Here is a 13523-nt window from a genome sequence, read left to right as displayed (position 1 = left end):
ATGGTAAAATTCTGTAATTCATCTTGATTTTTTGACGGACAAATTGTGTGACTGCTGTATCGATCCAGCAAGTAAATTTAGTTTCTGCAAGATCGACATCAGCATTGATCTTGAACACAGGCTGAGATTTTAATAATACACTGTTTAGTTCAGAACAATCGAGTTCATTCCACTGGCAATACTTAATATGTCATTGGTGCTTTGTGGGCTGGTGGTTATGTTTATGGAATTCCTAATTTGAAAATTGTAGCCCTATGATCAGTCCAGACTAAAGGTATCACCTTCTCAACCAGCAAATTCGGGTCATTGGTAAAAATATCATCCAGTATGTGACCTGCTTGATGCATGAGTAGGTTAACCAATTGTATCATATCAAAATTCCTCAAGGTATCAGTAAGCTGTTTTGTGTCTTTACCCTCTGATTGCTGTAAATGAAAATTAAAGTCTCCCACAATTGTGAGATATTGGAGCATTATACATGAGTCAATGGTGTTTAATAATGATTGAGTAAAGGATTCCCTTGGGCAGGGGATCAGTAAATCAAAAGGCCATTTAAAGTGTGGGTGTGGCTGTTTTTTTAAATTAAACATAAGCGCCTTACAACTCGTAAGTGGGAGGGGCTTGAATGTGCCCATGAGGTGAATGCGATACACCATTGCTATCCCTCCTCTTCACCTATTAGCTCTGTCAACCCTAGTTACCCCATAACCCTCTGGAATAGCAATAATTAAATCAGGATCAGATGCTGCATCAGCCTAGGTTACTGTAAGAAAAGAAGCATATGGTCTCACTAGATCTAAAAGATCTGTCAGTTCCTGGCTATGTTGTTTGAGAGACCTTGTGTTTAAAAGCAAGCATGAGAGTGAATTATTAGAATGCCCTGAGTGTGCAGAGAATGAGACAGGGCATACAGGGGCTAAACAGCCGTCACTCAGGCCACGAGATTACAAACTGGGATTAGGAACAAAATCACAATTGAGGCATGCAGACCTACCATCCAGTAGCTGGAGGTTGAGGACGGCACAGGGACCAGGCTTATCTATGTTCCCAAAAGACAGTAATTCAGATCTGAAATTGACATGGAGGGTGCGGGGGCCAGGGGTCCTGGTGCACGGTGCAGTCCTGTCGAGGACGGGCGTAGACGGGCTTGCCATTGGCGTGCCCACTTTGTGCACGCCTAGCATGGTCATGCCAGCTTCCTACTTTTGTAGCCCTTCCTGCGCCCTCTGAAAAAACAACTAGACCGCTCACCCCGTTAAGTGGTCTTTCAGTCGGAAAGGAACAATGGCCACAAAACATAATAACCTTAAAAAAACAGGTATTGTTGTGCACGAATAAATAATTAAAAAAAACAGATTAAGCACAATTTTAATTAAAAAAGTAAATTCTTCCCCCGTTTCCCTGTGCAAATGAGCAATTAGCAGACAGTCAAAAGGGCCTTCACAAATAGTTTATGCAGGGTAGCTCAGAAATCGATGTTTATTTTTGATGTCAAAATTTTGCCAGAAAAACATAAGAATAATTAATATAATTCTCCATAAAAACAAGAAAGTATTTAAACACTTAAGTTGAAGTAGCGAAACATCATCAATATTATACTTTTAATTTTCGGCTTCTGACTGCACCACGCAAAATTCTGCCTACTATATAAAAACGAATGCAATACGTGCCTGTTACAAAAAGAAAAAATGCTGGTTTGCAGCTCCTAAAGTTTTCACAGTAAAGCACCAGTAGAAGACATTTTCTTCAAACAGAAAGGATGGGGGCATAGATCAAGTGTCTCAGAAAATGCCCACCCCCTAGGAAAGGACTGCATATGGTGCACAATTCCCAACCTAAATCTTACAAAGGATCACGGTCATATGAAGAAGAAACTCAACCTAGATATGGTCCGTTGAGCTACAGTAAGCTCTTACAATGTGTTTACTGGTCTCCATTGTTTCTCTACACTAACGGGTTCTCTTTAGAATGTGTTTTTTGTGCCATATCGTGTCTTTTTTCTGCATTTCTGAAGGTAGTTCAATTATCCTGGGATTGCTTTATTGAACACGGGCATTTTTCATGTAATTTAAGCACTGCACAATACTTTTAGCCACCATAATAAGACAGTCTTTGGCGATTTCATTTTTAAAACAGCCAGATCAGACCAGGAGGTAATCTACAAGAACAATGGGCCCAGCCTAATTTTCTCCTTAAGTTATCCAAAACTTAGCTCCTCATGAAGCAGGGTCACTTTTTACCATATAGGACACAGTAGGCCCACCTTGCTACACCTGGGCAATGAGACCCCCATATAGGCCCCCCCTGCTAGTGTGCAGGAATCTGTTAAGTTGACCAAACTGTCTCACTCATTCTTTTAGCTTCAAAGGCCCAGTGCCTCCTAAACAGCATTTCACATATTTCGTCTGTGACACATACACACAAAGCTGCTGCTTCTGTCCCTCTTGGTCAACAACAGCCCAAAAACCACCTCTCCTTGGATGTCCTAAGCCTGCGCTGCGCTCACCCACAAAACCACGAGAACACGGAACTTACTAAGGTAAGAGGAAAATGTTGAGGCAAGAGCTACTTGCAAATCTTGCACTTTCTCAATTTATTATGATTATTCCCGCCAGCTTGCCATATCAAAACTTATGACAGCATCTTGGCGTGCCAGCAAACACCTCTAACCTTTTGGTCAGTTTTTATAAGAATTCTGAGAAGTGATAGTAAACGATTCCGATAAATATGTCCAAAGGGTGGTAGGATTGATGTAGGATTGACGTACGCAAACTGCCAAAAGATGAACTTGCGGTCCAACTGTTCGGCATTAAACCACTATAAAACCCCTGCACACGGTCCACTTGTTGAATTACCGTACTGTGTTCGTGAGTCACATGTGGGTTCTCCCCAATCGATCGTTAGTGCACATTATAGAATTCTTGTCTTAATATTGAATATTTGCAAATGTATTTTTAGCTAGCCTTCTCTTTGCATATGCTTCACTTGTCAGGGAATGCATTTTTTCTCCATGTGTGATTTAAATGTATGATTTTCTCTCTGCATTTACCCAAAAGATATATTTTTCTCATAACGCTTGAAAGTGTTCATCCTCTCCATAGATATATATATATGGTATGTACAAAGGTCTTTCTCTACAGGATGTGATTTAGGCTCCATTCCTTGTCATATTTCACGGAATGCTATTCTTCTTTCATTATTGCATGGAACTATTCCATTATATGCTCATGTTCTATTTTTAGCGTGCATTGTGTTCCATTTTGTCTTTGCTAAGTCACAGTATTTCATTATTGCATTTAAAGTGTTTCTTTACACTTCATGTTGGAAGTGGTTTCCTTGTAATAAAGTGTAGAAAAACCTGATTCAATTCCTATCGTTTACAAGTGTGTTTTCTCACTTCAAATGCAGCACACCAGTACAAATTAAGCTGCCCAGAATTATATCCCTGCAACACTTATAACAAGAAAAGTCCAAATAACAGTGGAGCAAACCCAAAAGATGTCTACAAAAACTATTTCTTTAGTTTCTAGTGTAGAAATATTGGTGAAACCCCCACAATCCAGCACCATATTTTAGTGTAAAACACACTTTCTTTTATAGATAGTAAACATATGTTGGGTTTACACCCGATTTGTATGTGAAATCGAAGACTGCCCATGTAGACTGAATGGATTTAAGTCTCCAGCGTTTCAACAGGTGTGGCCACGATTTGTAACTTTCAAATGACAATCAATGTATGCGAAGGCTTGAACTCTTTCCATGTCCTTTTTTTGGCTAAATTATCAATTTTATCCTCCAGTTCAAATACTACTAATAGTAAGTAGAAATGTTTTAGAGAAATTAGTGGTAATAAGCAGGCCATCCAAATATGCCACTAAAGAATCAATTACATTTGTAGGAGAATTGTGAATTTGAGCCATTAAGACTGTGTCAACCACATACAGAAGTACAGGATTCTAGCCCTTTGATCTTAAGCATTGATCAATTCTGTTTGGATAAAGTATGAAGAGTAAAGGTGCCAGGACACAACCAGGCATATCCACCTTGCTATGACCACTATTTTAGGGCACTCACCGCCCAGGCCATACCTTATTCTTCCATTTAGATTATATGCATATTGTCACTCCTGGATAACTGTGGCACAGAGCAGTCAGGCTTATCTCAAAAGAAAGCCACGTGTAAAGCATTTATCAGTACCAAATATTCAATATGTAGGAAACACAACACGATAAAATTCGCACTCCCATTTATAACAATAATATATATATTTTTTTATTTCTAAATAGACCTCAAAATGACAAAAATCTGATTAAGGGAACAGGAACTTGGGCCCCATGCACCAAACTAAAAACCGGTCACAAACGGGCAGATTCTCAGAATCTGCCCCTTTGCGACCGGTATTTTTGCATTTGGGATGCATCATCCCAAATGCAAAAATCGCAATTTAAGGAATCGCAGAATTTGCAATTACTTAAATTGCGATTGCATTTAAGGAATTGCAAATTGCGATTCCTTAAATGCAATGTAGGATGCAATTTAAAGTAGCGATTTTGCTATTAGGGGTCGCAAATTACCATCAAATGAAATGGGAAGGTAATTTGCGAAAACTTTGAAAAATGCACTAAAGTGTCTTTTTAAAAGATACATGTTACACACACACATGCCCTTGAAGCATGTGTGTGCGCAACATGGGTGCACATTACAATTTCAGGGGTGCAATAGGGTGTCCTTTTGGCACCCTCACACCCTTGAAATTGCATGCGCAATTTGCGAGTACTTATTGGGTACTCGCAAATTGCGCGTGCAATTCTCATTCATTCCTGTAGGCCCATAGGAATGAATGGGAAGCAATTCCTTAATTGCGACTCGCAATTTGCGAGTCGCAATTGAAGAATGTGTAGCAATCGCTATTTTTTTAGCGATTCCTACATGCCTAGGCTTGTGTGGTTCCATAATTGCGATTCCTTAATAATCGCAATTAAGGAATCACACAAGCCTACCTTGATGCATGTTCCTCCATGAGTTTTGCAAGGTTTTTATAAACCACTGCTATTCACTCCAAAAAGTGTGGTAAGTTACTGCTTTTTCCTCTTAGTAGCAGTCTATGAGCCTTGAACATAAAGGCTCAGTCCAAAGCCAATGTTTCAGGTAGACCGTGATGGAGCACGTGGTCGGATGTCATGCTAGGGTGGTCATGGTCAAGATTTTACCTTCGCACTTAGAAAATATTGTGTTTCTTTTTGTTATGAGAGCCTCATCTGCGGGGTCCTTTGCAGCGTGAGTCTGATGTTGGGTTAGATGTCAGGAGACAGGCGAAGTCCTATGAAAGTATAGGCTCTCGATGACGTTTAAGGCTACTCACTGACTAGAAAGTAGCAGTAGTGAAGAAGCCTTTGAGACTTTGCTCAAAAACGATTATTTTTTAGCTTTAGGCTCACTAGTTGCAGTTCTAGGGAGAGTGCCTGGGTTGAAATCCGAAGTATGAAATAAAAAATTTGAGGAGCAACAATGCAGAGTAATATGGTGCATATTTTATATTATGTAAAACACACTGGGGGTGCAGCTCATTCTATGCCTGTGGGTCCTGAATGTTTGTAATGGACTCTTTTTAATGCTTTTGTAAATGTTGGATGGTACCATTTCAGATTTGGGTGGTGGATTCCTCCGTCCTAACATGAAGTAACGTGTGGGTTTATTTATGTGGTATTTGTTGTATGTATATGTGTGTTTGTGTATATATATTTTTTGTTTGCAGATGTGTGGTTCTTAGATATGTGTTATGTTATGTATCCTGTTATAACCCTGGTGAAGTTCACATGCGGTGAACAAAACACGTTGGCTGGTCCCTGTAATGCTTGGAGTGTCGTTTTTATCAGCAAAGAAAATTAAAGATGATATGCAACACATGCAACATAGAATTGGACCTCTTTGAATTAACCTTGATTTATTGGTGCACCTCTATTTGTTAATTGTGATATCATTTGACCTTAGAGTCGCACCTTTTTGAGCAGCAGATGCTTAAGTGTTGGTGCATGTATTAGTGGCCAAAACAGTTTGAATTTCAATGGCTGGGACAAGAGGTAGGTGTGGCATTTAAAGGATCACTGCTCTGTTTTGTTTTCTTTAGTACGCTGCTTAGGTGTGCCTGGATGGGCCATCACTGGCAGGATAGGAGGGGGGAGCTGGGTACAGCCCCACGTTCAGTTGAATAGGCTGTGTAATGCCTCAGTACAAAGGGCTGCTTATCCCCTGTAGTTAGCCTGGATCCAGGGCCAGGAAAGCAGGGCACCTGCACATTTCAAAGGCATGCCTCTAGAAGCTTCTTCACACTTCAAAAGCACAACTGGGTTTAAATACTGGACGTGAGGCACCAAATTTTGAGTACACTTCTGGACCTGTGGATACTCTGCCAGGAAGAAGGACTGCTGTGCTGCTGAAAGGACTGCCACTCTGCTGGGCTGCTGTTCTGAAGGACTACTGCCCTGCCAACCTACTGCCTGCTGTGCTCTTGCCTGGGTGAGAAAGACTGGTCCTGCATCTCTTGAACCCAGAACCCAAAAGTGACTCCAAGGAATAGTTGGATAGCCTCCTTATCTGAAGCCTCAGGGACATAACACGATTCCAATAACCCTGTTCCTCCACCTGGACTCTGCAATCTGTGAGTCTACCCTACCAAGTGATGCCACCCCAGTGCTTGACCCTTGGAGGTTGGCGGAAGGTGCTCTGCCAGCTTCTGTGGATCCAGCGGAACAAGTGCATCTTCTTTGCTGGGCGGTGCCTCCCCGTGCAGAACCAATGTATCGCTGCAGCTGCGTGGATTGGACCCTTCTCAAAGACCCACATCATCGATGCAGCCTGCAACCTTGTCGGAAACACCTCTATGTGACACATCCTCGGCACAGGACCTCACATCCCAAATCTATGGCAGCCGCAATGATAGTGCTAGACTATGCATTGCAGCCTCGCCACACCACTGAACTGATGCTTTGCTCAGCTGCAGGACACATCTTTGAAGTGGATCCCCACAGCGCTCCGCAAACCAGGATTTAAGGTACTCTTATTAGGCAGGCAAAACTGGGTCTCTGTAGCCTGCCCATGCCCCATCGTGGTCAGCCTGAACTTGCGACTTTGTCCCAGTCCGGCTTGACCAGTTGGCCCATTGTGCTTTTTGGCGCTATTTTAACTGAAATCTTTAAAATTGCATATCTATGGTCCTACTGATTGGAGTTTTGTCATTTTGGTCTTGATTCATTTATCTAAAAACTATCATTTTCAAACTTGGTGTCGGATACTTTTTGTGTTTTACATTTTATTACTGTTTGAAGTGTTGCACAAATACTTTACACATTGCCTCTAAATTAAGCCTGACTTCTCTGTGCTAAGGTACCAGAGGGTTGAGTAAAGGTTAATTTAGGGTTGGCTTGTGCCTCACCCTAACAAGGATTGTGGTTGCCGCTTGATCAGGGCACACACCCCAGTCAACCAACAACCCAATTTCTTACAAAAACTGTCCATGTCTTCACTCAAATAATATATTTCCACTTCCTAATAACCTCACCATATTCTTTCCTTCCTATGTGCATTATACTGCTAAATCAAACTACTTTTTGACAACAAGGTTTGTGCTTCAGGTCAAGGTGTAATTTATCATTTGGAGTATTCATTGTTGGTAGTGCTGTGAGGATTATTAAATCACCTGGCAGGTTTAAAAATGGAACCCTTCTATGTGTTAACCATAAACACATTTGAGAAAGATGAAGCTTTAGAGTTTGAGCATTTAAAGTGAGGAGATTACTCACAGTTAAGTCTACAGATAGATGGTAAAGTGCTTCTACCAATCTATGTGTCAATCTTGCAAGGTCAATGTTATTCCATCTTAATCTAAACCCTCTACTATTCTCTGTTTGCAGGGACTGAAAGCACTGGAACACTATAAGCAAAAACATATACCCCAGGTGTAAAAGGAGTTGGGCCTTCTGATCCGTGTAACTTTAAGTTTGGATTACATTCAAGCCTATCAAGCCAAATGATGATACCTATTAATATGTCAAACCACAGTGCTGGGAATGTGTAGTAATGCTGGCTTGCAGGTGTTGCAGATCCCGTTTGAAGTGTTTTAAGCTCAGGCTCAAAGAAGTCAAAGCATTTTGAGAGAATGAGTCAAAGATCATGTAGGTCCTATGGAGAAAATCATATTCTTCTGCCAGCAGCTCAACACTCCATATGGATCTGTGGCTTAGCGAAGTCAAAAGTAAAATGGTTACTCATAGCTATTAGCACTGCTGGCACAGCTACGGTGAAATATTGAAACCAGGTACAGAACAAACCAGATCACGTGCTGTGATGCTTCCTGGACTGCAGAATTTATAAGCTGGTCTTCTCTAATTCTATGTGCTTACTTGATTTCAAACGATAAAGGTAGTTAAAATAAATCAGTTTTACTGGTGATCTTCAAGACTTATTTTCCCAAACATTTGCCCCTTGGGCAGGTGTCTGTAGTAAGCATTGGCGTTGGTTCCTGGATCCCTGCAGCATCATAGATTCCTGAAGCAGACACTTGCAGCAGGCACTATTCCTAATGGAAGCAGGTATAATTATCTCTGAAGGCCAAGAATGCAATTTCGAGTTTGGTGGATTGGGAGTACCAATGTAAATCTGCAGTGCTTCTGCCCTACCATACTTGGGGTGACGGAAAAGACCAGGAAGCCCAACAGGAGTGCCCTGGGGGCACTGGGCCAAGTCGACTTGTGCTGACTCTAGTGACTGAAGAGGGGAGGAGCCTAAGTGGTCTAAAGGAGCCGGAAGCAAACACAGGTGGTGTGGAATGCCGAGGAAGCAAGGAGCCGAGCGGAGAACCACGAGACAAGGAGGACAAGAGAACGCCGGAGGAAGAGACCGAGGGGATGGATTCGAGGGGAGTACGGGATGACCTCGAGAAGACCCAGAGAAGAACCAGGACATACCGCGAGGAAGGCCCTAAGGACAAGACGGCCGGGACCCTGTCATCGGGTCCCGGCTTCAGGCATGTCATAGGGAAACTGGGCGCACACTAGTAGGGTGGTGGTACGTCCAGTCGAGCTTCTCTGGCCTTTAGGAAACCGCCCTGACAGCTCAAGAGGCAGCATAAAATGAAGGGGGGGCACATTTGAGACAGGCGAGTTAGAGACAGAATCCAGGGAAGCCCAAATCCCACCTCCAACGGGAAATACCTGACAAAAGGACCCGGGGACGGTAAAAGCACACTGAATAAACAACCTGTATCAGGGAACTCATAGTGTGACTGGGAGAAGAAACGGTAAAAGGGGAAACCAGAACAAAAGCACATAGGAAAGTGGAAGGGAAAACAGGTACTGACCATCTCCTATTTTCTTTTACTGAGGGGACGACCGGCAGGACAGCCCACGGGAGAGGAAAAGCAGCAGAGACGGCCACCCTTGAAAGGAACAGACGTCGCCAGGAACACAAGCCCACGGCAAAAGACCCTCCTTTAACCGGGATATCCCTCATCTGTGAACCCTCAATAAAGCCCGTGCACAATACTCCCCTGCCTCGTCTGATCTGTGGGGGCGTGACACTTGGGTTTACCCCACTCTAATCAAAGCTGGGGAAAGCCCTGAATTCTCATCAGTGGAGCTTCCACTGGCTCCAAAGATGGAACTCTCTTGCCTGACAGCCCATCCTCAACCATATTGTCAAGTCATAGTTACTATTGTCCCATTCTATTTAGTGTGGGACAACCTTCACTAGATTTCCCTTCCTGAGATCAGCATGCAAGGCTTAGCAGTCCCAGACAATAAAATTGTCTAGTTGTGTCCCATACCTCAGAGAAAACTCCTTGTGTATCAAAATCATTCCTTTTTTGATCAAGAATACACTCTTGCTTTGTCAGTTTATTATTGAAAAACAAAAAAATATACCAAGTAAGAGCATCATACCTAACATTTGTTTGGAAAAGCAGCTGTAGCCATGGCACTGAATTGACCAAGGATAATGGAGCACAGAGACCGGCCGAGCAAGGAATGGACGGACGACAGCAATGAAAACAGGGAAAGGAAACAACACAAAAAAGTGGATTGAAAGAAATACAGTGATTAACTAATTGAGACTAGGTGCTGCACAATAAGCAGAACGTTGCTAGGTACTATCATGTTAGATCATAGCCTTTTTATAGTGACCAGATGCTGCTATGCTCCATCTATTGAATAAACATAACAATGGTTCTGTGGAAGGCATTCATAGCATTACTATGCATTATATATCCCAAGTAATGGAATAAATTCAGAATTTGTTAGCAGTCGTACGGTGATTGATGCAAAAAACTATACTCCATGCATCTTTTGTGTCTTGTTTCCAGGCCTGTTTTTCTTATATCATATTTTATAGATGCAATAAATAGTGATGACATTTAAAACAGATTCATATGATTGTATAAAAACACTATACAAATACTAGGTTGATATTGTAATTCAAGGTAGGATGGAACCAGTTAAAAACATGAGACAATCACAGAGCAACCAAGGGTGGGTTCTTGATGTTTTGACCCAATAATAGATTAGCAGGTCTACTAACAAACTGGGGTATTAGTTGAAGGGGTGAGTACCCACCTCAAGTAATAACAACAACCATTGTCAGAGTGAACCCTAAAGTCACGAAATCACCTGAGCTCAAACTGCTGGTACCTATGGCTCAGAGCAGACAGGCTTGACTTAGAAGTAATGTGCAAAGTATTTATGCAGTACCAAAATACCAATAAAATCATAACAATCCACAAGAAAAATCCTAAACCAATTTAGAAAAAAAGAATCAATTTTAATAAATAAAATGACAACAAAAATACAATAAGGAAAGTCAGAGTTATTAATTTTAACATTTTAAATGTAAAAATAGTTCCAAAAAGAGTTAGAAACAAGATTTGACCTGGTTGGAAATGTTTCATTCGGACTTAGTTTCTGAAATGGAAGTCAAAAATCCTCAGCAGGGAGAGGCAGCAGGTTGTGTCCCAAAGAGGGCTCCATGCCATTGGATAGTCAATGGATTTAGATGTGTTGACATTTGGTGGGAAATCTCTGGGCAGGAGAAATTTGAATTCTGCTTCTACAGGTCGCTCGCCAGCCAGATACTCTTGATACTTTCTCCCTCTGAAGATTTCTACCTTTGGCCTTTCTTGAAGCTTGGGTTCTTACAGCAGGGCAAGGCTACAGGCTGTAGTGGAAGAGAGCTCTGCAAAGCTGGATACCTTCTACCCTAGGTACCGCTGCATCAAATTTGTTGCTGAGGAAAAGCTCAGACTGGGAGCAACTGGCATTTGTGGCCGAGCAGCAATGCACATTCGTCAGATCAACTTACCAGGTTGGTCCCAGTTATCCAAAGGTCTTTGGAGTGAAGTCCCAGGTTTCAGTAGAAGTTAGAATGAGTACACTTTGACACCAGCCAATGATGCATGAACATGGGGACTCACACAAGCAGAGACCAGCAGGAGGGTTCAGGTTAAGAAGATTCCAGAGCAGATTCACTTGGAACTGGTCAGCTGGGTATTTGTAGAAAAGGACTCTTGTGCCTTGTTATGCCCCTGTAGCTTGAACAGGAGGTTAGTCTTATGAACCTTGAAGTTCACTTCTTTGTCCTGGATACAAGATAAAAAGCAGGTCTAGTCTTCTAGGCTCTTCACCAGTGATTCAAGCTTATAATATATATAAGTCCGAAAATGAATGTACTAGGTTTTTTCTAGCCAGACATAACATTATTCAATTTAAAATTATGTCCCAATGCTTTCCTATGTACCAGCCAACCCTTCTACAGAGAATAAGGAGTTTGGGGCCCTTTCACTGCAAGAATATGTTAAACATTAAAACTTTGCACATCCTACTCACCATACACCTTGCCTTATAGGCAGTAGAGCTTACTTAGGGGTGATCTAATAATATTTAACGGAAGTAGAAATGGGGGAGTTGGCAGAGGTAGGTACCTTTGACCAAATAGGGCCCCTTGTTTCTAGTCAGGGTCAGGGAGATACACACCTTAGATAACCCCTACTCCCCACCTTGGTAGCTTGGCATGATTGAGCATACAGGCTTATCCCAAAGGCAATGTGTAAAGTATTTGTACCAACACTCATAGTGACACAGTGAAAACACCACAAATGGATACCACACCGTTTGAGAAAAATAAAATATTCTTTACTAAACTTAAACAAGACCAAAACAACAAAAATCCAACATACAAAACTCAGTAGAATGTCTTTAGAAAGGTTGTTGCAAAAATGAACTTGTAGAAATCAAATAGCACCAACTGGGGCTATCATGACGTCAGGACAGAGCAAAATCCAAAGTACGGCGTCGCCCGCGAGGATCGCGGCGTCATGTGCGGAGTCACACAGACCCCCGAACAACAGTACCTTGAAAAATGATATCGGGGACGATGCACATCGTCGAAGGAGAACGCTGTCGTCTCCGGTGATGATGTGACATCTGCAGTTCTTGCGAGTCACCCTCGGCGGTTATCGGCACTGCGATAACAGGAGGCCAGCGCTTGGCGAAGACATGAAGTCGATGCGAGCGCTGGCATCGGTCACGGCCGATCGCTGCCGGTATCGGCGGGCGTTGTAGGGTGACCGGAGCTGAGGAGCTGCCCGGGCTTGGCATCGTCACTTCACGAGTGGCTCCCTGGGCCTCGATGCAGGTCACGGTGTCACAGCGGCTGCTTCAACGGCGTCAGAGAAGAGATTTTCTTCCTCTTCTTACTCTTGTTCAGCTCCCAACAGTAGAAAGGCCTCACACTCAGTTACAGGCCCTCCTGGCAGACTGGAACTCCCAGCAAGGAAGTTCTGGGAGCCTGGAGGTGAAGTCCTTTTGTGCCTGGGACTTCAGAAACAGGAGGCCAGCTCTACTCAGGCCCTTGGAGACTCTTCAGAGGTTCAAAGCACACAGCACAGCTCCTCTGCAAGCAGGGGGACACAGCACACAGCAGAAAGTCCCTTAGTCCTCTTCCTCAGCAGAAACAGCAAACTGCAGGTCAGCCCAAGACTCACAGCAAGGGCAGCACTCTTCCTCAGTCTTCTTCAGCTGTTCTCTTTCGCAGGGATTCCTTCTTGAGCACAAAGTTTTCTTTTCTAAAGTTCAGGGGTTTTAGCTCTGCTATTTATACCGCAAAAGTATTTGTTCTTCATGTGTTAGGGGTCCTGGACCCAGGCCAAACCAGTTCTGGGTGCACTCTGCCAGTGCACATCTTCTTCCTTTGTGAGTGTGGGCCAGGGCCATCAGACACACAGCAGGAGGTGGAGCCAGCATTGTGGAAGGCAGGCACAGCCCTGTTCAGACCCAGGTGCTACTCCTCCCACCACTCCAAATGCAGATAGGTCTATTCAGCCTAGTGCTGACTCACCAGCTGCCTGGAGCCACCCCAGCCCCTGTCACTCACAAACCAGACAGTCAATTCACAAACAGGCAGAGGCACACAGAAAGGTTGAACAAGAAAATAGCCACTTTCTAAAAGTGCTATTTCCAAACTCTGAATTTAAAAGCCAT

Source organism: Triturus cristatus, chromosome 12 (genome assembly GCF_964204655.1).
Source record: "Triturus cristatus chromosome 12, aTriCri1.1, whole genome shotgun sequence".
In the NCBI taxonomy this organism is placed as follows: Eukaryota; Metazoa; Chordata; class Amphibia; order Caudata; family Salamandridae; genus Triturus; species Triturus cristatus.
Note: the sequence above shows the minus strand (reverse complement) of the source record.